General features: G+C 47.2%; 1 long non-coding RNA gene across 8 annotated transcripts in view; it reads left to right on the forward strand.

The window, feature by feature from the left end:
* LOC106506943 (uncharacterized) overlaps positions 1 to 12,869 on the forward strand; it is a 525,822-nt gene that overhangs the window by 100,893 nt on the left and 412,060 nt on the right. For 2 of the 8 annotated variants that reach the window (XR_014835283.1, XR_014835280.1), the window contains one exon: positions 3,798 to 4,078. The exons of the other annotated variants lie outside the window; for them this stretch is intronic. This is a non-coding gene — a long non-coding RNA (uncharacterized LOC106506943). Of the gene's footprint in view, positions 1 to 3,797; positions 4,079 to 12,869 lie in introns of those variants that run through there. 8 annotated transcript variants of the gene reach the window in all.

Genomic DNA, 12,869 nt, shown 5'->3' on the forward strand with positions numbered 1-12,869 from the left:
TATTAACTCTGGATGAGGCTACCATTAGTCCAAGGCGTCTCAAACTCTAGCACCCATCAGAATCCCCTGGAGGTGGGGAGGGCTTGTTAAAACACAGAGTGCTAGGTCCCACCCCGGAGTTTCTGATTTGGTGGGTCTGGGGTAGGGCCCAAGAATTTGCATATCTAACAAGGTCCCAGGTTTTGTGGATGCTGCCAGTCTGTGGATCATACTCTAAGCAGCCGTATGTTACTTTGAGAGCCTTTCAGATGCTTAAGGACAGTGGGTGGGTCCTGTGCTTCTTTCCACAGTCACCTCCTCTCTGGGTTAAACGTGTTAGGCCCCTCACTTTTCCTTATTCTGCGTCAGGCTCTGTCCCTAGTCCCAGGTATCCAAAGGTGGGAGATATTTAGACCCTGTCCTCAGGGAGCTTACGGTTAAGTGGAAACTAGAAAAGGAACTCACTACAATGTGACCATAATAAATCTTTCTTCAGTGCCTCCTATGCATTGTGATTGTCCCCAAAGGGTGTTGATTTCAACAGTGAGCAAGATGGCAGAGTCCTCGTGTCACAGAATCCTCAGGCCAGGGGTGGAGACTGACCAGTGAACAGGAAATTACAGTCCAACGTGGTAAGAGTGTGGAGATAAAAAGTCAGAAAGCTCTGGAAGCAGAGAGCAAGGGCCCCAAAATCCAACATGTGGCCAGAGTGTAAGGGAAGGCGTCTGGGAGAGGTGATGCTGGGATGAACGGTGGAAGGTAAAATAGGAGTTAAGCAGGGAAAGGCTGAGATGGGTGAGTCACGTGGAGGGAGGGCATGTACAGGAGCCTGGTGCAGTTCAGGACTGTGAGAAGTGTTGCGTGGCCCCAGAGAGGCTGTGCGTGGGGTCCTGTGAGTAGGGAGTAGGGGTTGCCTGGAGGAGGGCTGGTGAGAAGTGACAGTAGAGCAGAGAGAGTGCCACTGCCACAGATGGACAGTGATCAACCCTGCCTTCACTGAGAGCATCCAGTTTCTTCCTTGAGGGTGGCATTTGACATGGCAGAACCAAACCCCACATTCATTCCACTCCCCATTTGGAAGATGGAAGACAGTTTTGCTCCACATGTCATCTGGACACCTGGAAGCATGACGCACAGTGGGGGAGAGTTGGCCCAGGATTAAACATTGTCTAGAGCAGCTCCAGCAGGACATGTCTCGCCCGGGGACCTCCTTCCTGCACCAGGGCCAAGTGGCCCACTATAGTGGATCGTGTGCACTACAGTGTATAAGGGGGTGGGGGTGGTGAGGCAGTTCTCAAGAGCTTAAGGGGAATTGTGTGGACAGACTCTAGAGGAGAGTAGAAAAGACCGAGTAAGTGCAGAATTCAAGGCATCCCACGATGCTAGAGTCTAAATTAAAGGTGGGAGAGCATGAGCTCCATCTTTGACACTGACTTACTCTGTGACCCTAGAGAAGTTGCTTCAGGTCTCTGTGTCTCAGCTATGAGAAGAAATAATAAACCCTAGTTCACAGGATTGTTATGAGACTTAAATAAAGTGCAGCTCCTGGCACAGAGTCACAAACTCAGGAAATCCAGGTTTCTGTGCTGTGTATGTCTTCCCCCCAGAATCCAAAGAGAAACTGGCTTCCATCAGGCTGGGAGGCCCAGCTGAAAGAATTGAAATCCCACAGTGGAAGGAGCATGGATGGCAGAAGCCATTTCCCGCTTTAAACTTCTGCCAAGCCGAGTGTGGAAATGTTCAGCTGTTCTGTGAGCTGACTGTGTGCCTGGGCTCAAAGAGGCATGTGCGTATTGGAAGTGCTGTGAAAAAAGAAGGCTGGTGATGAGAGGAGTGAACTTTGGTGAAGAAATTGTCCCCATTTTCAGAGCAAAGAGCAAAGCTAAGAGTCACTAATAGGAAGACCGAGCGCTGAGCCTTGTACTCGGCGAGGATGTGAAAGGGTTTCTGTTGTCATCTTTAGCAGACTGTGCTTGAAAGGGCAGTGTGGTACAGTACATGGTGAACTGGGGATAATGATGTGCACCTCATTTTATACTTTGAAATGACTTTCATTGACACCATTTGCTCAGTCATTCAACAAACATTTATTGAGTGCCTATGCTGGTGTCAGATCTCATCATCTTCAGGTGTTCACCAACAGTCCTTTTAAATTCACTCCCTTTGGGGATTCTCCTTGCCTTTTATTGATGTGAATAATCAGGAGTGACCCTAATTTCCTTTCCAGTTGAGCCAGGCCTGGGGGAACTTCCATTTGCATTCCTTCCCCTTTGGTGATGCCTGAGTGGTTAGCCCGCTGTGGTTAGTCAATTCCGTTGGTTAATGAACTGAGCAAAGAGGTTAAGGTCACAGTTTTGATCCCCAGGGGCTGATTTACCTCTCCACTTGTGTACACCATCCTTCCTCCTCCACCCCAGTGTCTATGCCTCCTCCCACCTCAAGGACTTTGTACAGTTTTTTCACTCTACCAAGAGCCATCTTGCTCCAGCCCCTCGTTGTTGAGATTCAATGTCATTTCCTTAGCAAAGCCTTACTTGCCCCTCAGATCTGGTCAGGTGTCTCAGTGTACATTACCATAGTGCCCTGTACTACTGTAGTGTAGTGTTTATTGGTATTTATAATTATATATTTATTTTTATATTGGTTAATATCTGTCTTATGTCTGTTAGTGTAATGTCCAGCTGCAAATACTAGAAAACTTAACTGATTATAGTTTAAATACATGAGGGCTGGAGTTCCCGTCGTGGCGCAGTGGTTAACGAATCCGACTAGGAACCATGAGGTTGCGGGTTCGGTCCCTGCCCTTGCTCAGTGGGTTAACGATCCGGCGTTGCTGTGAGCTGTGGTGTAGGTTGCAGACGCGGCTCGGATCCCGTGTTGCTGTGGCTCTGGCGTAGGCCGGTGGCTACAGCTCCGATTCGACCCCTAGCCTGGGAACCTCCATATGCCGCGGGAGCAGCCCAAGAAATAGCAACAACAACAACAACAACAACAAAAAAAAAGACAAAAAAAAAATACATGAGGGCTTGTTTATCTCCCATAACAAGAGAGGACATCCAGCAAAGGTTGAATGGCTCAGTCATGCCACACTGGACTCAGCCTCCTCTTCTCTTCTTTCTCTGCTGCCTTTAGCAAATATGGTCAGTCCTCCTGTTTACAATATGACTGCTGCTTCTCAGGGATAGCATCTGCATTCCAACCAGAGAGAAAGGAGAAGAGGAAAAGTGAACATCAGTTGACAGTACTGTTTATGTCTTATGGCCAGAATTGGGCCACATGGCAACTTCTAGCTGCAAAGGAGTCTAAAAAGTTAAGTTGTTGTTGCTGTTTAGCTTTTAGAATCTATAGGATAGTGTAGAGAGCAAGCCAGAGAGGAAGTTAGGTAAGCCAATCAAAGAGGACCAACCTCTAGAGCCTTCCATGCTCCCTTATTGAACTTTAATAACAGAGCAGGGACCGTGTTTCTTTTGTTCACCATTGTAGTAGGTCCACCTTGTATATTATCTGTCCCACTGTAGGTACCTGATAAGCATTTTGTTAAATGTAAAGAAATTAATTATTGCAGAGGGTATCTCCCACATTAGGTCTTTAAGAGGGACCAGAAGAGGATTGTTGGATCAATGCCATCTTACCAGTATGGGTAAGAAGAATTTAGAATAGACACCATCAGGGGTCCCGCTAGCCTTTGCATTGCCTTTGCATGAATTAGGAAAAGGCACCCACCCCTTCCTCAAGACGCATTACTGCCATCTACTGGAAAGTTATCTTAATAAAGTGAAAAATCTACCACACCCACGATGTGAATCGTGTCCCCACAGATGCAGTGGAGTCATTCACCAAACAACTGGCACAGCCACGTGTGGCCATGTTGCAGGAAACCCAAGCACATATCACCAGTAGGGTGGGACATGGCCAATGAAGAAGCTGTCGCACCTGCCCCTAAAGCAGAGGAGGGGTGCACTTCCTGTGGAGCAAGCTTGAAGATTTCACCAGCTTGCCATACGTAAAGACTTGTTATTCCTAGGTAGCAGGGCTATGGTGAGAAGAAGACCAGAAAGAGCATGTGAGTTCTGCTCTTCACTTCCTGCCTCTGTAGTAGGTGAGAACCGTTTAATCCTTCTAAATTTCTATTTCCTCATCTCTAAATTAGAGATAAGAACTCCTGCCTCAAGAGATGTGTTTGAGTATCTGGTGAGAAAATGTACATAAAAGGGTTTGGGAATCTGCTCAGCATTAGAAAAAGGTCGGCAATTTTTAGAGTGGAAAGCTGATAGGAAATAATGAGGGAGTGTTCCAGTCTTATCTCCACCACTAGTTCTGTGACCTTGGGCATGTTTCTTTATTTCTCTGGGGCTCAGGCTTCTCATCTGTAAAATAGGTCTGATGGTATTAGAACCTACTACCCAGGAAAGTCAGGAGGATTCAAATTAGTAGTAGGTGTTCAGTAAATGTTAATTACTAACTGTAAGGCAATTGTGCCTTGTATTATACTCTGCATTGTGCATTCAGTATTTCATTGAAATTGTTAAATAAGTCACCTTTGACTTTGGGGAAAAAAACCAGAAAATGAAATGTAACGGAAGGGTTCCTAGGCCTTTTTGCGAAGAGAGCTGAGACTGTGGGGAAAGAGTGATTCAGCATATTGCTGTGACCTCTCTGCTGCCGGAAGAGGAAACCGCCTTTTCCTAGACCTTCCCCCCTCCCCCACCTCCAAACGCTCTTGGCCCAGTCTGGATGATGGACCTACGAGGTTGTAGCTAAAATTTCTCACTAAGTGGTCAGTGAGATTGATTCCATGGAAATTTCATTATTTACAAAGCAACAACAACAAAAACATGAAGGGCAGAAGAGGCCAGGCAGGCAGGCAGGCAGGCGGCCAGGGTAGGTCAGGTCAGCCAAGCAGAGCCTTGGTTCTTACCTGCTCTGGTTCTCCCCTCCACCACCTCCATAGCCCTCTGGGGCGCAGCCCTGCGACTGCTGAGAAAATCCATCAGATACTGGAGTAGACAAGCGAAGGGCAGGGAGTTTTGCAATGCAGAGAAAGCAACAAACGTGATTTCAACTGCGGTCTGATGGCCAGCTTTCTCATGCGCGGTCTCCCAGAGCCTGACAGGTCTAACTGGCTGGTAACAGCGTTTTATCCCATCCTCTCTTCCATTTGTCTCTTCACCACTGCAGTGTCCCCTCTCCTGATATCCTCAGGGATAGAGTTCTGGGGGAAGCAAGCTGTTTTCCCTCCATTTCTCACTTCGCATTTCACTGGAGTAGAGTACTTCACTTGCCTTCCTTTGCCCCACCGAAGGAGGACTGTGCTGAGCACCCGAGCTCCTGGGCTTGGTTGCTCTGTGGCCCGAAGCTGACATCTTTTGTGCGTGTCATGCTTTATAGTAGAGTGGTTAAAAATCAGCTCCCATTCTGGTGACTAAATTTTATTGACTTTTCCAGGGCCTGTGGTGGGACTGACATGTCCCCCATTTAATTACTTCCTCCTTTTTGACAGCAGATTGAGTTAACCAGAGGACACGCACGTGACTCTGGGGCCGGGAAACTTGGAGTGGCCATAGCTAGGCAGCTGAGAGGGGGCCGGGGTGAGCACAGGCTGGGGATGTAACAACCTGCTGGCAGTTGTGAGCTGTGGTTTTATGGTTGCGCTGGGGGCAATAACCAAACAGTGGGGCTTTTGGACTAATTTGAAGAATGCTTTGCATAAATCCCAGCTGCTAGCCATATGTCCAACCCTTGTAGAGGGGAGGGTGTATTTCCCTGAGCTCTTGTTTCCTTCCCTGGAAGTCAGGACTAACCGAGCCTCTAAATGCCCAGCCCTGGTCTTTAGGGGAGGATGGTCAGCCACAAAAGCTTGAGCTGATTTAATCACAACCTGAATTTATATGATGCTTTACCAGATTTCCCCTTCCAATAACGTTGTGTCATTTTGTCCTAATAAAACCCCACCATGTAAGCCAGGTAGGAATCCTCCATTTACAGGTGAGAACACTGAGACGCAGAGCCTGGGAACAATGATGAAAGCAAACATGTTGGAACTTAACTAGGTGTCAGGCTCGCCTCTAATCCCTTGAGAGATATTAATTCACTTCATGCTTGTATCAGTCCTACAAGGCAGGTACCATTATTATCCTTCCTTCGTTGAGGAAGGAACGGAGCCCAGAGAGGCTACTTAACTTTTTCACAGTCACACAGCACGTAAGTAGTGGAACGAGATTTTAAACCCAGGCAGTGGGACTCGAGAGTCTGTGTTTATAATTGCTGTACATGCCACCAGGCAGCTTGGCAGTGACAGCTGGAATTCACATGCAGGTACTCACATTCCAAGTTCAGGTTTTCCCCTGTGCCACACCCCTCCTATGAAATTTGCTCCTTAAAGATCTTTACTTCCTGTAAGCATTAGGCACAGCCATTTAGATTTGGACTCTTTTCATCTGGTATCTCGAAGTCTTTCACTTAAATTTATTCGATTAGTCCCTCCCTGCCTACTCACCATGAAGTCAGAGGCATACCCAGTCCAAAGGAGCTGTAATGTGTTGCGAAATTACTCCCAAACCAAGGCTTTGGAAAAATACAGGCATCTAGGTGTCAGGAGTTATGGAGCTTGGCAGCCTAATGCACAGAACAGGTATTTTCTCACCTCCTTCCCTAGGAAGAATGGGTGTGGTTCTCACAGGACTGGCAGACCTTGTGAGCAAGTGCACTCCCAACTTTCACATGCCCAGAGAGTCAGGGTCACTCTCTCCCTTTGGGAAAAGGTCACTCCCGCCCTGACTCCCCTGACAATTATGGGTTTCTTAGCTAAGGTGCCTCTAACAGCCTGTGGTAAGTATGAACCAACCAGGTGGAAGGGAGAGAGCTGTTTTAATGTGATAGTATCCTCAGCTGCCCAGGCCAACTTGCTCACAAGTGGAAACCAGTGAAAGCTGTGTTCCGCATTCGCTGATGTCCCAAAGAAAACCCCTAGGTGTGTCTAGACTTTATTATTGCATAGCCAAAACCAAATGTAGACCAAACCCAAATTAGAATTTGAATAATGGCCAAAAAGTAGGAGTATGACTCCCCTTTTCAGTTCTGAATAGCAATTTTCTTTCCTCATTTACAAACTAACTCTGTAGCCAGGCATTGGGTAACATGAAACAAGTAACACAACTTTGGCTGAGAAACCACAAAAATTGACTAATAGAAAGAGAAGAACACAAAATGATTTGGGTTGTAATCATCATGAGTCAGATTTATTTAATTTGGGTGCATGGGTCTATTCCTCTAGGTTGGATTCCCCAAGAAGCCAATTCTGTGACAAGGATTTGGGTGCATGCAGTTTTTTGGGGAGGTGATTTCAGGAAGTATCACTAAGGAGTGGAGAAGTAAGACAGGAAAGAGAAGGAAATCAATTCAGAGTGTCAAAACAGGTTACCACTGTAGGCAGCAGTCCTGCGGGGGATCTAAGGAGATGCTATGGAACATGCCTGCAAGTCCCACCTGAGGGGCAGGGAAGCTGGGGTGTTTACCCACCATCTCCTGTTGGTTACCGGCTTAGGGCTGCCCTGAGGTGAGCTACCTCCTGAGCACTCTGGCCTCTGCCACCTATGGGCTGAGAGCATCTCATCTGCTTATAGTAAGAAGGCATCAGGCTACAAGGGACAATGGGTGCCAAGGGGACATGAGCAGGACCCTGACATCTTCTGCTGCTCTCTGCTTAAGTGCCGTGTCAGTTTATGAAGGAGGAGGGTCTGAGCGAAGACAATATATAGGAATTTGGATTCTTTTGATTGCAAGCGACAAAATCCCAGCTCAGCCTAGCTTAAGAACAACAACAAACTAGTATTATCTCCAGATGCACAAGGAGTGCTGTCAGGGCTCTGCCTTCTGTCCATCTCTTGCTTCCGCTCTCTTCTGTGTTGGCCTTATTGTCTGGCTGGCTGGGAAGAGATTGAAAAAGATGGCAAATCTCGGCTTACATGATCCTTATTCCTCCTGATCTCAGAGGAGAAGAGCGTTTTTTCTAACAGCGCTGGTTAAAATCTCAAAGAAGGCTTTGATTGGCCTGTCGTGGCTTACATGCTCATCCCAGTACCAGATGGTGTGACTAAGAAGATGAAGCAGTCTGGCTGACCAGACTCAGGTCATGTGTTGTACAGGGGAGGATAGTGTCATCCTGCCCAAGCAGCATGGGCCAGGCAGAATTTGGGGGACCTGTGGGAGGGATGGTATTAGAAGCCTGCTGATAGGTCAGTTTTTAAACAAATAAACAAAAATCAAAGGCCCTGATTTGTAGCTGATTTCCATGTTATAGATATTCCAGCCACAACTAATTTCAAGCTAGCACCATGATGCTGCTCAGCATAGCATTGGGAAGAGATGCATGCAGTCGGTCTTCATGAGCCACTATAAGCTGGCTCCAGCACACCTCTGAGTGATTCCTGAAGAGAGGGACCCTGGGCAGACAGTGTGGCCCCTGCAGCTATACGAGACAAGGTCGAGCTTGTGCAGCCTTGGTAGCCATGAGGACCCAGGTTAAGAACTGCCAGGACTGGAGTGCCCGTCATGGCTCAGTGGTTAACAAATCGGACTAGGAACCATGAGGTTGTGGGTTCGATCCCTGGCCTTGCCGAGTGGGTTAAGGATCCGGCATTACCGTGAGCTGTGGTGTAGGTCGTAGATGCGGCTCGGATCTGGCGTGGCTGTGGCTGTGGCGTAGGCCAGCGGCTACAGTTCCGATTGGACCCCTGGCCTGGGAACCTCCATATGCCGTGGGTGTGGCCCTAAAAAAAACAATCAAAAAAGAACTGACAGGACAGCTTGCTTCGTTTGGCATGTGTGAGGCTTAGGATGGACTAACATATCAAAATCAACATTCTTCCCCCACACTCTTCAGCTTGCAAGCGCTTCGAGGAAACATTTAACTGACAATTTGATGGTCTAAAAACACCATGTGTAAGCTCCAGGAGGCAGGGATCATTTCCTGGTTAGTTCGGCTCTATCCCCAGGGTTTAGAAGCGAGCTCAGGAAAACATATCGGCACTCAATATTTGTCAGTCTACAGAGTTAGAATGCAGCCCCCAACAGCACACACGTACACACCTAGTGAGCAGCCAGCCCCTTGCTTGTGATGTCCAGGGCGTGCAGACCTCACTATGTGTCACATGGCTGCCGCCACATCCCAACCCCAGAAGGGCCCACTGTTGGTGACTGATGCCCTCGGTCCACATGCCGAACTGCTTCCTGGTGCGACTTTGGCCCTTTGCCCTCCAATTATCACTTTGTTCTTGCTCCTCGATTTCACCAACTTGGTGCTATTTGTTGTTTTACATCAGGAGGGGTGGCTCTCCTTTCCTGCCTTGGGCCTCAGCCCTTCCTAAGCAGGGACCGACCATGACCGTAATGGCTCCTCCTCATTAAATCACAGGAGCTGCCAGGGCTTGTCTGATTAGAGTCTCCCTACACGTTGGTACAGACAACTTTGTGCCTTTGCAGTTCTTTTGTTTCAAAATAAAAAGCCTAGCTGGGAAGCTGCAAGGTTGGAAAGTTGTTAAACACACACATACACACACACACACACACACACACACTCTCTCTCTCATACCAAACCAGATTTGCTGATAACAGGAGAATGGGAAGGCCTGAAGCTGAGGGAGCATTTCAAGGTCACAGGCAAGGAGGGGCCTGCAGTGGTGGCGATGGAAAAGATGAATAGACAACAGTTGAATGCATTATTTAGTGTGTTCCACATCGCAAAGCCAAGAATGGTTCCTTTGCACCAGAAGATTTGATGTATCAGGCTGGCTGTCTCCTCAGAGGACACCCCCCAGTCTCCTCTTGAGTTCATGGAGACATGGTTGTCTAGGTGACAACTGTCAGGCAAGAAGCTGCAAGCTGAAGAATAAAATCGCCTTAGCTAATAGACCGGCATGCTATTATGTACCTGAAGGTTTAACTGCTATATTACCCTGAAAGAGTCATTTGGAGGGGAGGAAGGAGCTCGCTTTTCCCTGGGCTACATCAGTGAATTCAATTTCTATTGAAGAGAGACTAGCATTTTAAAAACCACGATGTGTGGCGCTTCGAGTCCTTTTCTTCTTTCGGTGAGAAATGATTTAATAATGAACTTACAACCGCAGGGCCTCCAGTCAGCCCCCTGGAGCCTTGGAAGAGGGAAGAGGCGGTGTGGAGGGGCTGGTGGCGGGCAGGCTCCATCCTGTTCTGTCCCTGCTCAGGCCCAGGCTCTGTGACTGAGGTTACCCCAGAGCACCTCGGTTCAGACGCGGGTAGAGTTTGAGCGATAATTTTCCTCTCTCATAAGATCGCCGGGTGCCTCTAATTAACGGTTGTGAATTCCTTAGATGGGGTTGTTATCAGATGGAAAGGGGCTAATTGTACCGGTCACAATAGTTAACCTCTTCCAGAAGGAAGGGGGGGGTGTGTGTGTGTGCTCGCATGTGTGTACGTGTGCCTTGGTTCTTTCTGCAAATGAGGCAGAAAAGCTTGAGAATCATCAAAATTCTTTGGCTTCAAGACACCAGCAAATGAAAGACTGTATTTACTAAGACTTTTTCGCCAAGCAAAGAGTGGTCGACACTTAATGGGCTCTTTGTCTGTGCCTGTCAGGGCGCTGAGTGCTTTACCAGCTTGGTCATGGTGAACCCTCAGCATTCTCAAGTCTTAAAAGTAATTCTTACTATCCTCACTCTGCAGATGGAGAAACCAAGGCTTAGTGGGTTTAGGAGACTCGTCCAAGGCCCCATCTACACCAGCAAAATGTGAGAGCCTTTTACCTTCAGAAGATCCCACCTACAGCTGAGGGCTGAGCAGGGCAACTTGAGATTCCCTCATTCAGAGGAAAGTAGATGCTCTCATGCAAGTACCTGGGGAACTTGACCAGGGCTATCCCCGCCTCCACACATGCGGGCAACCTCTTGCCTTAACTTCTGCCCCAGTTCCTGGCTCTGCTCTGTCACCTTTCTTGGACTACACACAATATCGCTCTTCTGTTGCCCTGTGACTCAAGAAGCTGGCCCTCAGTTTGCCTACACTCCCTCATAGGCAGCCCACCTAAGATACACCTGTATCGGTCGGTCTCTGCCACGTGCTGGCTGGTACTGGGTAGCTGAAGAGGCAAAGATAAGCGGCATCAAGGTATTGCCTTGAGGAAGCTCACAGTCTAGAGAATGAGAGGCGAAGCTACACAATCAACACAGCATGGTCTGAATAATAATAATGATGACGATGATGGTGGAAGAATAATATTCGCAACAAAACAACTCTTTTTGGAGTGCTTCCTGTGTGACAGGCCTTGTCCTGAGCACTGGAAAGAAGCCTATGATGTAGTAGGTACTATTATTATTACTACTTTAAAGTTTAGAAAATTAAGGCATACAGAGATTAGATCATTTGCCCAAGGTCATACTTGCAGTAAATGATAGAGCAGGAATTTAAACTAAGGCACTCTGTCTCCAAAGCTGATTCTATTAACCACTATGCTGTGTTGCACATACATAGACCAGTGCAGAAGCATGTGTATATTATGAAGGAAGCCCAGACGAGGGACATAAATTCCTCCCCAAGTAGAGTGGTTCACTGGAAGACAAAGAGAAACGGTATAAATAAAAGGGAGCAAGGCTATATGTCCAGAACTTTAAAAACACAGACCAGACATTGGGCTCCTGTTTTTGACCTTATGGCCTGTATCTAAGGTTGCATAACAAATCACTCCAAAGCTGAGTGGCTGGAAATAATAATAATAGTTCATTATTGTTCACAGTTTCTGTGGGTCAGGGACACACAAGAGTGGCTCATTTGTGTGGTTTTTGACTCAAGATCTCTTATGCGATTGCACTGATATGTCAGCCAGGGCAGCAGCCGTCCAATACAGCTCGCTCATGTGGCTGTTAAGTTGGTGCTGTAACCAAAGTTCTTCTCAATATGGGTCACTCCGCAGGGCAGCTTGAGTGTCCTCATGACATGGCGACTGCCTTCCCCAGAGCACGGGATCCAGCAGACCAAGGTAGAAGCTCTGATGGTTTTGTGACTTACATGTAAGTCGCACAGTGTCACATCTGCTGTATTCTATTGTCTGTACATACCAGCTCTGATTCAGCATGGGAAGGGACTACAAAAGGACACAAATACCAGGTGGCTAAGATCATTAGGAACATTTTGGACTCCATCAGCCTGAGTTTAAAGTTCCCATATACTGAATGCAAAAGCTACACAGTCTCCCCATCCCTTACTTGCCTTAGGTTTGCTGTTCCAAGCAATAGTCCTTTAGGATTGAGGGGTTATGTATTTATGAGGAGGCAGTATATTTGGAATCTTAGAAACCCTATTATCCCAGACAAAATGGTGGCTTTGATGAGGAAGAAAGAAGTGGATACAAGTCTGGTAGGGAAGCTGGGAAGAGGGGCTCGAACTGGAGACATCTGTAGGTCTCTTGGTAACCAAGCCAAAGTACCAAAATGCCTACAAATGACTGTCATTTAGGCAACTGGGCAGGCTTGTGTTCTGGTCCATGAATCCTATGGGGACAGAATCTACTTAGTCAGATCCTTTTGTTTCCACATTGGATGTCTGCTTGTTGACTACATGCAGGAGAAAGTCAGAAGCAGTGTTTTCTGTGGAAGAACTTGGATCCTGTTTTCTTTCTTCTCCTTCAGTGCTTTGCACCTACCTGGGTATGTATATCTGGAAGTATCAAAGCCATTGATGAGTAAGTAGCTATTCAGTGGTAAGTTAAAATATTATATTGGAAATAAACATGGATTTAATAGACTCAGTACTTTGTGGATCCTATCATGTGCTGGGCTAGAAAGCATGCTGGAGATCAGAGTAAGGAAAGAAGGTGGTACTGCCCTTATGGTGCTTGTGAAAGACATATATTAACCAAATAA

The sequence above is a fragment of the Sus scrofa genome, chromosome X (assembly GCF_054392235.1).
Source record: "Sus scrofa isolate SSC_HxYL_T2T_F1_AM1 chromosome X, Sscrofa_HxYL_maternal_Yorkshire_Landrace_v2.0, whole genome shotgun sequence".
NCBI classification, from domain to species: domain Eukaryota; kingdom Metazoa; phylum Chordata; class Mammalia; order Artiodactyla; family Suidae; genus Sus; species Sus scrofa.